Raw genomic sequence first — 14,066 nt, 5'->3', positions numbered from 1 at the left:
CCGCTCTATGCAAGTGCCGATCAGCAACACCAACTTCCTATTATGTGACTCCAAAGCACCGTCCAAGCTGATAAAACGCAGCCGGCCAGAATCAACGACAAAGAAGCTGCAAAGGAGATGCAGACGCCGATGCTCATCTACCGCTGACACAACCTGCGATCTTCCGGGATCCAACAAAACCCCTCAGATCACCTTCGATTAGCCACCACCACAGTCTCTCAGCATGAGACAATGCTAAAACGCCACCGTCAAACCTCTAGCAAAATAGTCTTCCTCCTCAACCAAGGCATCATGCTGCCGAAACTTAGAGGAATAGAACTCGACGCCAGGTATTAGCTAGGCACAATGCAATCCCACCCAAAAGAGGGGCACTACTACAGTTGCACACGAAACCTAGGTTTTGCTCTTGAGAAGATGTAAAAAACATAAATAAATAAATAAATAATTTTAAAAAAATTGATGTGTTCCTCTTCTATTTATGAAAAAACTTGTCCTTACTTAGGGGAGATAATGCATTTTATTTTTATTATCATTTAATCTAATATTATTGATATGTTGACCTTTTTCTTTTTTATTTTCAAAAAAATAATTTTAAACATTTTGTTAAGGACGTGTACCTCTCCTATTTACGTAGTTAGTAAAAAAGGGAATGTGTATAGTACGTGAAAAATATATACGTATATTATTTGGACATTTCATTAAATAGTTTGTTGAAAAATTTATAAATTTTTTAATTAATTAAATAATTAAATTTTAAAATATTAGTTTATATTCATTTTTGTTCAATAATATGCGTAAAATAATGAAAGAACATAAAAATTGTGTATAGTTTGTGTACAATACTTTTGGATTCAAAAATATGAGAAATTTAACAAGTCTCTTTCAAAAATACGAAGTATAGAATTATTTTTGAAAAAAGTATAAATATTGCAAATAATAGGAAAACTTGTCCTTAACAAAATGTTTATGAGGAAAACTTGTTCTTCTTTTGTGGAGATAATGCTTTTATTTTGATTATTATTTAATCTAAATTATTGAATTATTGTGTCCTCACATATAAATAGTTTATTTATTTGATTTTTAATTAAGAAGGAGCATTCTAGGTAGTTCGAAAATTTAATAATTTCTCTATAGAATTTTATTTACTAATTAAGTTATTAAATGGGAAGGCCCCATATATTGAAATTTATTGTTTATATTTAACTATTTATACATAAATATAGGATAATATAAGAAAATTTAAAAAAAATTGGAAAGCCATCACCATCTCTGGCCCCCATTAAGATCCGCCATTGTCATCAAATCAAGATATTGTCAACGTTTTAAGCAAATAGCTTCAATGGTATCAATCAACATCCACAGGTAAGAAAAGCTTTAATTTTTCAACGTTCCAGGTTTTTTTTTATAGGAAAAAAAGACTCAAATATCTTTGACCCTAATCAAGCCCCGTTACAATCAGATAAATAAATAAATACTAGTCTGCAATCATATGCTCTGCATGTATACGGAAAACTTTCATTGTGTAAACAAATATTGGGTAGTTCTCTTTTGTAAAAGTTGAAGAAGAACAGATAGTGAGTAGTTCTCTGCATAGAAAATGGATTTAGTAGATAGTTATTCATGGGGTTGATAGTTCTCCCACGTATTTATCTATTTCCCTTTTTTTTTCTTTTCTTATTTTTCTGTTTCTCTTGTAATTTAACTATATTATCCCTTTATATTTTATGAGTATGAAAGTTTATTAATATTTCAAGGTTATTTTGGTACAATTTTTCAATTTTGGCTAACAAAGCCTTTTCTCTTAATAGTATAGATAACTAAAGCAGTCTTAAACAATGAGCTGGGTACTAGAATGATGGCTCTTTAATTTAAGTTAATTTGTTTAACACTTTGAGAGTTTTTTTTTTTTTTTTTTGAAGCGTTTCTAACCCAGGCTGGATGGGGGACTCAGTCTCATGCCTAGTTCGTTTATTAATACTGAAAAATTAGGCATCTAAGGGCATAAAAAACCTAAACTTCGATCCTCATAATACAACTTACAATAATCCTTGTAGTAAACATCCTGAATAATAACAAGAGCCTCATTTAGCCCTACATCAAACTAACCCTAACAAGGTGAGCCAAGCGATCTGCTACACCATTTGCATCTCTAAAAATGTGTCGAACATGGACAAACTAAAAAATAGACATTTAAGCTTTACAGTCTTTCAACACTGTGGACACAAAAATTTAATGAAAAATAAAATTCATTAAATAAATTGGTCAAAACTTGAAATTATGACCGCCTAAATTTAGTTGACATGCAGGTCCCATAAATCGTACATGTGGCTCGTGAGTCAGCAAAACCATGTAGACTTCGAGAATGACACATGACGACATATGAAAAGCCCGTCGACAATAAATGAATTTGTTCCGACTAAATCAATTGATATTAAGGCGGATCAACCGAATTAAATCAATTGACTCCGTGTAAAATCAAGTATTAAATGTTGTCTGTTGATTAAATATCAATTGAATTAAATTGATAATCAAGACGAAAATCAAACATTAAACTAATTGACCAAATTCCTTAATAGTTATGATTAAAACAATTAATTAAGGCTGATTGATTCAATTATGCTATTAAGGGAATACAATTAATTACATGTCATCAATGCGTTCTAAATTGAGAGAGACGCCGACACTATAAATACCACCTCTCAAATCAAGAGAAAGGACTTCAGCCAAAGAGAAGAAATCACTCCCAAAATTCAAAAGTCTCCCAAGCTCGTGAAGAACCATCAAGTTGCAAAATAGTCGGTTTCTCGCCAACCTCAAGCCAAAGCATTCGTCATGTGTTAACCCTCGTGGTCATCATATGACTCAAGACCAATCATCAATCGCCCTTGAGTCAAATACATTGTTGGAGATAGAATCAGAGAATTACCAAAAATTATAACCCGCACTTAAATTATTAACAAAATTATTATATTTTTGTACATGTGTTTGTATTCTATTTGTTTTTAGATTCTCGTGTTTACAAACACTTGACCTACTTCAGATAGGTCCTTATCTCTTCTATTCTAGCAATAATTAACATGATAGAGTCACTTTCAATCTCAACTTTTGACCAACCTTGGTGAATTTGAAGTAAAACGTCCCCTCTACATGCTTCAACCTCCATATTCAAAGCAGAGTGAGCATGTTCAAACGGCCTAGCTAAAGCTACAGCTCCCAAACCTACATTGTTTCGCACTACCACTACAACACCGTCACTACCATCCACTGGATTAAATGCCCCATCAATATTTATTTTGAGTCTACCTCTAGGGGCACTTCCACTTCATCAAAAGTCATTTCATCTTGACATTTGGTTTATATCTATGCTTCTCAACTCCCAGTACCACCTAGTGAGCAAGAAAAGGATGGAAAACCATGCCTTTCCACGCAGCTCTATTCCTTTCAAACCATATTGCCCACAATGCAGTAAAAAAACAAATCACGCTACTCACCCACAAGTGTCCAACACCAACAACACCCGCTCCACCAACGTACGTAGCTAGACTCAAGAAGTGAATTAGCCCTAAGCCCTAATGGCTCATCGTTCCAGAAACAACCCACCACCACACACTTATTGAAAAGATGAATAGAAGTTTCATAGTCAATATTACAAAAAAAACGCACCTTAGCTCAAAAAGTGAGACATGCAAGGAGACAAGTGCAGTACGTGTAGGGATAACATCATGCAGTAGCTTCCAAATAAAAACCTTGATTTGTGGAGGAACGTTTGCCCCCAAACCATATCCCAATACCTTCCCATCAGACCTCCATTCACCGTATTCGAACTCGAAGCACACTCCAAACTTATACTAGTCTCTAGCCCTGAACACATAGTAACCACTTCTAAGCGAGTATGCCCCTTTCTTATCATAATGCCACACTAATCTGTCATGTACTTGACGTAGACTGAGTGGAATGCATGCAATCAATCTAACCTCCTCTTGCATTAATTTTCACGCCCCGAATTTCAAACACAATAATAATACAATTACATCAAATACAGAGCATCGAGCATGATGGTTCAGACCTCAATATTAATTAGCTGAGAAATTTTATTTTAAACAAGGCACCCAACAATGTCCCGAACCCACAATATAAATACAGACTCGTTATTTAGAGTTACATATTACATTAAGCAAAGTTTACAAATTAAACTGAAACATCAATTCAATAAGTAACTGCACACACAACGCTTATTACACAGCGGAAGACTAATAACTGCGTAGCACAATTAAGTAATAAACCTACCACTGCAATAGCAAGTAAAATCTACAGCTTCAACCACGCTCACCCTAACCTGCATGATAAACCCCTACATCGTAGAATAGGGCACCGGGTTGCAAACACAAACCCGATAAGCTTTTGCAAGCTTGTATGAGTAAACTCAAAACCCGCAACAATAACAACATGCTTAAGTCCTCTCAACCTAACTGTCAATAAGCATATTTCACAACATCAACTATCATTTCCACGTATTTCAATAGCATGCATCAACAAGGCTATTTATAAAGGAATCTAGATGCTCGTGTCTCAATTCAAGATTCAAATCCATGATCATAGTCCAAAACAAAACCCTTCAAGTAATGTTTGAAATCATATTTGATGCTCAAAGGCGGATTTCCAAATCACGATATCCAAAGTCATGGTAATGCAACTCAAGGAAGCAACTCACCCAATTGATAAGGAAAACAACTCACACTTTGATTCCTTAACACACAAAATAAAGGAGAACAACTCAAGCTTTGATTTCCTTTCAAATCGTAATAAAAGAAAGCAACTCACACCTTGATTTCTTTCAAATCATAGAATAAAGAAAACAACTCACACCTTGATTTCTTATTCAAATCATGAAATAAACAAAGCAACTCACACCTTGATTTCTTTCCAATCACAGACTAAAGAAAGCAACTCACACCTTAATTTCTTATTCAAATCACGAAATAAGGAAAGTGATTACACGCATTTTTATGCATGTAATTATATCTAAAATACTAGAACTAAGCTAATCCTCAAGTTAATTATTATGTAATTAATCTATTTTTATCTATTTTGTAGAAAATAAGTGGAGTTGTGGAAATCAATAGAAAATTGCAAAAATTGGAGCAAATTAAAGTTTCCGATAAAAAGACGAAAAGTCAACTATGGTCAATCCAAGCTAGAGAGAGAAACCCGACTAGTCCCTTGACAATATATATGGAAATATTAGAGATTGTGGCAAGTGGGGAAGAAAGAAAAGAAAATTGCAAAAAAGAGAAATAGAGTTGTGTTAATTAATCAATGATTTGATTAATTAATAAAACTGTTGATTATATTTGGTTTCAGCCACAGCCATCATGTGCAGCCATTACAATTACAAGTTGCTATTTAATTGGTTGGAAACCAATCTAGCTTTGACACGTGGCAGACCACATTCCATTTCTTCCTTGCACGCTCCCACCCGCATTTGATCATTTCTTCCTTTAATTTCTCTTTGCTGGTAGCCACAGCGAAGACCAATATATATACATATTCCAGAACCCTATTGAGGAGCTCATCTTCACTCACCTCAATACACAGCGCCGCACCAACTAAAAGGGGGCAGCCCTTTGGGCTGCTCTCCCCCAATTTCTTCCATTTTCTTTTTCTTTTCTCATATCCTCACCAACAAATCTTCATTAATTTGTCAAGGAGCATCAAGATTTGAGTTTGGGTAAAAGTGAGAAACCATAAATCAAGATTTGCCATAATTGCTCCATAGCAATTTGTGACTTGTTCTTGTTACTTCTCACCTCTCATCACCTTTCTCTCTTTAATTTGATGCATATTGTTGTTGATTTGTTGATGGGTAGTGAGTAGCTTATTAGGAAACTAGGGTTTGAGCCCTAGCATGGATACGATGTAATAAATATGTTTTGATTTAATGGTTTTCAATTTTATGCTTGGCATATGTTCTATTCTGTAATATTTAGCTTAGATGCATGATTGGGAGCTTGATTAACTCTTGAATGTGTGGATGAGCATGTCTAAAACAAATTAGGGGACCTAATCACTTCTCTAATTTATGGTTAGGACACTTGTTTAGAACATGGTTAGTTACAATACCAATTTTGATTGCCGTATTGGCTAGCTTGGGAACCTTGATTTTAGGACTCTTCGCCTTTTGATGCAACTAGAGGCCCTAAAAAGGCTCTAGATTGTCCCAGTTGAGTTTCTACGACCCTTGATCCAGAGTAGGAATATCTTTTAAGGAATCTATTGACCCTTGAACCTTGAAAAGCCTTGGGTACTATTCTTGATGCTATTATGAATTGAATGACCATTGTCGAAACATACTTGTGCATTGAATTTGGCTAGGAGGATACCCTAGTGACCTAATTTCCATTTCTTACTTTTTTTTCCTTTATTTAATTTAGTTGTTAATTAAAGTTTTCATTTAAATTCTTACAATTTAATTATTAGAAAATTACAATCACAATTTTCAGTGACAAATTCGACCCATTATAAATATTCATCACTAGGCTTGTAGCTTTGATTAGGTTTTGGTGAAAACCAAAGCCGACCATTGCTAAGGCGTGGTGTCTTAGAATAGCATTTTTATTTTTTATTTTCTTTGCTTAGTGACTTTAGTTCCAACCACCTAAGGATTATGGGTTAGCCACTAATCCCCGTGGTACGATAATTTTGGACTTAATACTTCCCTATCTTGACAATGATACGTACACTTGCGTAAAAGTGTACCAAGTCAATGGCGCCGTCGCCGGGGATTATGGTTTAATAGCCTTAATCTCTAACCCTAATCCCTTGGTGAATCAGTTCTTTAGGTCACATTAGCATATTTTTGTTTCTTTATTTTAAAAAAAAGGATTAAATGCTGTTTACTCCCCACCGACCTTCGAATTTCACCTAAAAAGTCTCTCAACTTTCAATTTCCTCTCAATTGGCCCCTACCGTCAAATTTTTTTGTTAAAGTTGCTGAAAATGTCTATTATGCCCTCACTTATTTTGTTTTTAAAAAAAATTATTTTTTCTCTCTCTTTTATTTCTTTTTTTCATTTCACCTCTTAAAGGTCTGTGGATTGGAACCATCTTGATGAGGAGATGAACAGAAGGAGGCGAGAGAGCCGGAAGAAGAAGAAGAGGTAAAAAGAAAAAAAAAATTTAACAATAAAAAAAGAGAAGAAGAGAATTTTTTTTTTTTTTAAAGTAAATGAGGGTATAATAGACTTTTTAGGGGAAGATAACAAAGTTTTTGACGGCAGGGACCAATTGGGAGGAAATTGGGAGTTCATGGACTTTTTAGGTGAAATTCGAAGGTCAGGGACTGAAACGATGAAATCCTATAAGTATAGGGAGTAAGCAGTATTTAATCCTAATAAAAAAAAAATTAAATTAGTTGTTTATTTATTTGCTTACTTTTTAATTTTATATTTTCCAATTTTTTGGTTACTAATCTTACTTTTGGGAACTCATAGGTGCTTATTTCTTATCATATTGAGCTATGGATCAATGGAATGGATGAGACAACCCAAGGGGATATGAGCAAGAATGTTTCAATGGTGGAGGTCATCATGAGTGGAATTCTCATGCGGTGGGTTCTATGTCTTCTTGCAATGAAACTTGTGCTTTGTGTAATTCTCCGTGGCATTCACCTTTTGAGTGCTCTTTGAGATTTGAGTGTCTGGATTTTATGCAAGAATGTGAGTACAAGATGGGCATGTACCAAGAGACATTTGTATCCAATGCAAATCCACAAGATGAAGCTTATGAGCCTAGGAAGAAATTCGTTGAAGGACTACTAGCCCAATTGCAAGCCTCCCGAGATCTTGTACATGCCTCTCAAGCTAGGATCTCACAAGAGACCATGGTTCCTGAAGCATATCCTCATGAGCAAGTGTATGAGTCTGGGAAGCCTTCTCTTAAAGAATTGCTAGCTCAATTGCAAGCATCCCAAGCTCGATTGCAAGCTTCTCAAGAAATGCTTATACATTCCAATGAGCAACTTGAGACGAGTCTTCCACAAGAGCCACCCTTCACAATTAAACATGAGCATGAATCTTTCTTTGACCAAGTGAAGCCTATTTCAAGAGAAGAAGCGTATATTGGCCATCTTGAGCAAGAGTCTTTTATGCAAGTTGAAGATGATGATAGTGATGTTGATGTAAAAGAAAGTGAGCTTGGTTGTGAAAGTTTCAATGCAAGTGGGGTGAGAGACTACACTTCGGAGGAATTGGTGCAATATTGGAAATCTAAGCTTCCTAATTGAGGGGCGATATTTGAAGATGATTCCGAATAGGAGGATGTCTTTTCTAGTGAGGAGGATGCGAAGTTCAAAGTCATACACCATAATCTTTTGTTCATTGAGGAGGATGCTGAGCTTGAAGTCATACACCATAATCCCTTATTCATTGAGGCCGATATTCCCATGGAGAAAGAGAGTCATTCACTAACTTGTGATGATGAAGAAATTGAAGAGCCAAGGACTTTCTCTCCTCCCACATCCAAAGTTATCCATCATGAGCTTCCCAAGGTGGAAAGTAGGACATTGAGCACTTACATTCTTAATGAGAGGATTGGGATCAAGGTACTTTTACCTCCCAAGCCACCATTAAGTGGTCAATGTTTCTACAATGAGGTGATGGATTGGAAAGGAAATTAAGCACTTGCACTCACCCTTTCCCATCACTCTCAAGAGCTTCTACCACCTATTGTTCCTATGAGCATCATTTTTAATCCACTTGAGAAGGAGAAGATAAGGATAGTGGCTCCTACGAGAAAAATTAACAAGAAGAGGAAAATTAAGAAGCTACACTTTTGCTCGCCAATTGGAATATTCATAGGTAGTTCTTGGTCTTGACTCTATGATACATCAAGGAGTCCATTAGCGCCGAACAATAGGGTGGTCGTACTTGAGAAGTATCCACCTTGACAAAAATTAATATCTATGAACCGGCAATGAAGTCCTTAAACAAAGCGCTCGCTAGGGAGGCAACCCTAGCACATCATCGGTAGTTCTTTCTTTAGTAGTTTAGTTTTGTGGTGAATAAAGCTTTTTGGCCATTTTTGGGAGGATGGGAGGTGTCTGGAGTTGGAAATGTGAAGGAGAATGAATTTGGCAGTGAGCAGTTTCTGACCAGAAAGCTTAGTTGAATTTGGGTGACTATACCTTCTAATATACATGCTATTTTTAGTTGACATTTTCTAAAGCCATTATACTCTATGTCTACTATCTTGTGCCAAAATTTCAGCCTTGTTGGGTCTCTGGAACTTCAGTTATTTAGTGGTTAATGCGTGAAGGCCAAAATAGAGACAGCTATTGTAGAGTGACTTTGGGAAGCTACATCTTCTACATCCCAAGCAATTTGGAGCTACAGTTTTTCAGAGATGTATCATCACATGTCTTCTATATGCTGGTACAACAGTTTTTAATTTGAATCTTCCTAGCTTCATATATAGTGTTCCAAGTGACAGAGGTCAGAAATAGGGCACAGCAAAAACTGTAGAACAGATCAGTGAGTTTTGAGGCCAACAATTTTTGACTCAGAATTGATTGTTCAGTGAAATTTTACCATCAAGTATTCTTATGAGTCTAGTTTTATATCCAATTTTTCTCACTCTCTTTACACCTCTGCAGCCAGACTTATTGCAGTTTTGGTGACTGAGGGTCAGCAGATGTCTTCATGACAGATTGGCAATTTTGACCAGCTTTGGTTTTCATCTGAGTTGGAGATAGGTGGCTTAGTTTTTATCGATAGAAAGCTCTCTGAGTCTATTTTCTATTCCAAGTGGTCCACTCTTTCTGATTTTGAGATATGGGCATTAAAAGATAGAAAGGTCATGGCTGGAAGTTTTTTGCACTCACTAGTTTTGTTCACTTGGGTTGGTTGAACTTCTTTGCACGTCATTTCATCTTTGGAGGATAATCTATGGGCAGTCATGGAGTGTGTTGGATGTGGTCAAGGCCATGATCTTAATGGCAGACCTTGATACTTATTCTTTGATGGGCTATTTGTGACTCATTGCTCTTTGGACACTATATATTTCTCAATGGAGTCGTTTCATGAGCACCTAGAGCTGGCTTGGAGCATACATTAAGGAAGTCAAGGCTTTGTGCCTTGAGGTTGGTGTCTCATATTTGTTTTCTCCGAAAGTCGTGAGCAATGGAGGTCTACAAAAGGGGTTTTCCGTATCTTTTCTCCGCATTTAAATTTTCATTTTCAGAGTTAATTTTTGTGCCTTCGCCCGAACTTCACTCTCATGCCTAAATCCAACACGGATTTTAGCTTTCAAGCTCACTTTACAACATTGAGGACAATATTGGTTGTAAGTGTGGGGGTGAGCGCTAGGGCGCCTATGAAAAAAAAAAATTAGATTAGCTTTTTGTAATTATATTTTAGTGGTTAATGCCTTTTTCCAACCCCAATGATGAGCCATGGACTTAACTTGTTGTGATTGTGGATAGATTGAGCATAATCTAGGACTTTTAATTTGTTTTGTAATTGAGTTTATATGTGATCTATGCTTAACTATATGTGTGCACATAGCCTATGGTTAGGTTGGTTCATCATAATTAGAGAAACATATAGATGATTTGATTAACTTGCATGCTCTTATTTGTGAGCTTTTGTGTCTATATCTATAGTGTATGCATCATTCATTCACTTTTTCTTTCATGTGTGTACAATTTCATGAGATTGCGTATCTAGAACTTGCTGGAGACCTCTCGAGGCTACTTTTAGCTTGCGACAGGATAGAAATGATTGAGACATTTTAGGTTAATACCACTATGACCAAAGAAGCATGTGCCCAAAGATATTTACTACTAGATTACCACTTTGAGCCTATGTATATATATTTAGCCTTTTTGTTCATTACCACCACAAATTCCCACCTAACCTATACACTTTTATCCTACCCTTCCATGGTAGTTGGTGAAGCGATTCGAGAGAATGACTTTATGTTTAAGTGCTTCCAAAGAAAAGAAAAAGTCAAGAGTGTGAGGTTACAAAAGAATAAGTGTGGGGGTGGGTGATTTGTATAGAAAAGAAAGTTCTCCAAAAAAAAATTGTGAAAATAAAAAGAAAGTTCAAGGAAAAGAAAAGAAGGAGAAAAAAAAGGTTGTCTTGAAAGAAAAAAAGAAAAAAAAGAAAATGGTATTACATAGTTTAGTTAACGGGTTGTACATTGGGATTAGAGTGAGTGACTTAGCATTCGAAAGCAAAGGTCATATATCTCTACAAGAGAGAGTTGCTTCACCGATTTTCATGGACTTTGTCTTTCCCTATCCTTCATTTCTCTTAGCCACTCGCCCTTAGCCCCATTACAACCAAATAAAAGACCTCTTGATCTTGAATGTTGTGAGTTACCTAGTGGAGATGAGATCGAAGAGCAAGCATATGGACGTGCGTGTTGTGAAATTGCTTTTGAGTGAAACACATGTAGCCCCTAAACACTTAAGCGATAATATTTAATGAACATATGTGAGTTTAGTGGGTTACATCGGGTCTTCTATGTGTCTATTTGATTATGGTGGATTGATGTGACACATGGTCAACACATGCATATACTTGAGCATTTCTCACATGTGCATTTTAATTGCTTTAGAAATTCAAAAATCTTATGTTGTGTTTACATTAATTTCATGGTCATACACTAATTAGTTCTCCGAGGGTTATGGTTGGAAAGACTAATACCGCATTTTACTTATGTTTGAGCTGGTAGTTTTTTGGATTATATTTCATTTAGTTTGCTTGAGGACAAGCAAAGTTCAAGTGTGGGGGGTGTGATTACACGCATTTTTATGCATGTAATTATATCTAAAATACTAGAACTAAGCTAATTCTCAAGTTAATTGTTATGTAATTAATCTATTTTTATCTATTTTGTAGAAAATAAGTGGAGTTGTGGAAATCAATAGAAAATTGCAAAAATTGGAGCAAATTAAAGTTTCCGATAAAAAGACGAAAAGTCAACTATGGTCAATCCAAGCTAGAGAGAGAAACCCGACTAGTCCCTTGACAATATATATGGAAATATTAGAGATTGTGGCAAGTGGGGAAGAAAGAAAAGAAAATTGCAAAAAAGAGAAATAGAGTTGTGTTAATTAATCAATGATTTGATTAATTAATCAAACTGTTGATTATATTTGGTTTCAGCCACAGCCATCATGTGCAGCCATTACAATTACAAGTTTTTATTTAATTGGTTGGAAACCAATCTAGCTTTGACACGTGGCAGACCACATTTCATTTCTTCCTTGCACGCTCCCACCCGCATTTGATCATTTCTTCCTTTAATTTCTCTTTGCTGGTAGACACAGCGAAGACCAATATATATACATATTCCAGAACCCTATTGAGGAGCTCATCTTCACTCACCTCAATACACAGCGCCGCACCAACTAAAAGGGGGCAGCCCTTTGGGCTGCTCTCCCCCAATTTCTTCCATTTTCTTTTTCTTTTCTCATATCCTCACCAACAAATCTTCATTAATTTGTCAAAGAGCATCAAGATTTGAGTTTGGGTAAAAGTGAGAAGCCATAAATCAAGATTTGTCATAATTGCTAAATAGCAATTTGTGACTTGTTCTTGTTACTTCTCACCTCTCTTCACCTTTTATGCTTGGCATATGTTCTATTCTATAATATTTAGCTTAGATGCAAGATTGGGAGCTTGATTAACTCTTGAATGTGTAGATGAGCATGTCTAAAACAAATTAGGGGACCTAATCACTTCTCTAATTTATGGTTAGGACACTTGTTTAGAACATGGTTAGTTACAATACCAATTTCGATTGTCGTATTGGCTAGCTTGGGAACCTTGATTCTAGGACTCTTCTCCTTTTGATGCAACTAGAGGCCCTAACAAGGCTCTAGATTGTCCCAATTGAGTTTCTACGACCCTTGATCCGGAGTAGGAATACCTTTTAAGGAATCTATTGACCCTTGAGCCTTGAAAAGCCTTGGGTACGGTTCTTGATGTCATTATGAATTGAATGACCATTGTCGAAACATACTTGTGCATTGAATTTGGCTAAGAGGATACCCTAGTGACCTAATTTCCATTTCTTACTCTCTCTTTTTTTTCCTTTATTTAATTTAGTTGTTAATTAAAGCTTTCATTTAAATTCTTACAATTTAATTATTAGAAAATTACAATCACAATTTTCAGTGACAAATTCGACCCATTATAAATATTCATCACTAGGCTCGTAGCTTTGATTAATTTTTTGTGAAAACCAAAGCCGAGCATTGCTAAGGCTTGGTGCCTTACAATATCATTTTTTCTTTCTTTTCTTTGCTTAGTGACTTTAGTTCCGACCACCCAAGGATTGTGGGTTAGCCACTAATCCCCGTGGTACGATAATTTTGAGCTTAATACTTCCTTATCTTGACAATGATATGTACGCTTGCGTAAATGTGTATCAAGTCAGAAAGCAACTCACACCTTGATTTCCTATCCAAATCACGAAATATGGAAAGCAACTCACACCTTGATTTCCTATTAATTGTATATAAGGAAAAAAACTCACACCTTGTTTCCTTAAAAACACAAATTCATGAGTTAGATATAACCTCGCACCGTTACCCCATGAATTACATTTGCAGACAAACTAAGGCTCTAACTGAAATCGTAACCACTCATCCGGCCAAAGGCTTGATTACTCGATATGCTGTCAAAAGTCAACTTGTGACATTAAATCCTCAGGCCTCTCGGTCCCTCGAAGTAATTAAAGAAATCGCACAGGACTCAAAATGTTACACCAATCTCAATGCTTTTCAAAACAATAGAAATCAACATTTCTACGATCATTTGTTTTCCGAAAAGCCATAACCCAAAACAATAAATGAGCATAATCATGCATATTGTTTTCATACACAAATCTCAATGCTTTTCAAAACAATAGAAATCAACATTTCCACAATCATTTGTTTTCCGAAAAGCCATAACCCAAAACAATAAATGAGCATAATCATGCATATTGTTTTCATAAATCAACAAATCCACCAATACATATATATTTCACGTAAATATATATATATATATATATAT

Source organism: Rosa chinensis, chromosome 1 (assembly GCF_002994745.2).
Source record: "Rosa chinensis cultivar Old Blush chromosome 1, RchiOBHm-V2, whole genome shotgun sequence".
Classification (NCBI taxonomy): Eukaryota; Viridiplantae; Streptophyta; class Magnoliopsida; order Rosales; family Rosaceae; genus Rosa; species Rosa chinensis.
The sequence above is the reverse complement of the archived record's forward strand: the minus strand, read 5'-3'. Positions refer to the sequence as shown.